This window comes from Bison bison, unplaced genomic scaffold (assembly GCF_000754665.1).
Source record: "Bison bison bison isolate TAMUID 2011002044 unplaced genomic scaffold, Bison_UMD1.0 scf7180017846361, whole genome shotgun sequence".
Lineage (NCBI taxonomy): Eukaryota > Metazoa > Chordata > Mammalia > Artiodactyla > Bovidae > Bison > Bison bison.
Window position 1 is genome coordinate 12,339 of NW_011476934.1, and position 329 is coordinate 12,667.

Consider the following 329-nt stretch of genomic DNA (forward strand, 5'->3'; position numbering starts at 1 on the left):
TGACATTGGGCCATAGGGGGGGTAGGAGAGAAGAGGGGACATTGAAGGCAGACAGTTCAGTCAATCAGCCAGTTAGGCACTCAGCCTCTGATCTATCCATTGGCCAGCTAGCCAGCTAACCAGTCAAGATGTCAGGCTGTTAGGCATTCTGCCTGCCCTGCAGCCAGCTCATCAGCCAGTGTATCAGTGAGTCAGACTGCTTGCAGCCAGCTAGTCTGTCATCAGTCTGTCCATCAGTCAGTCAGCCTGTGCTTTGGTCCAGTGGTCTCTCGTTCTATTTGTCAGTCAATGCCATTTCCACAAAGAACCTCTCTCCAGCTTCTGAACCC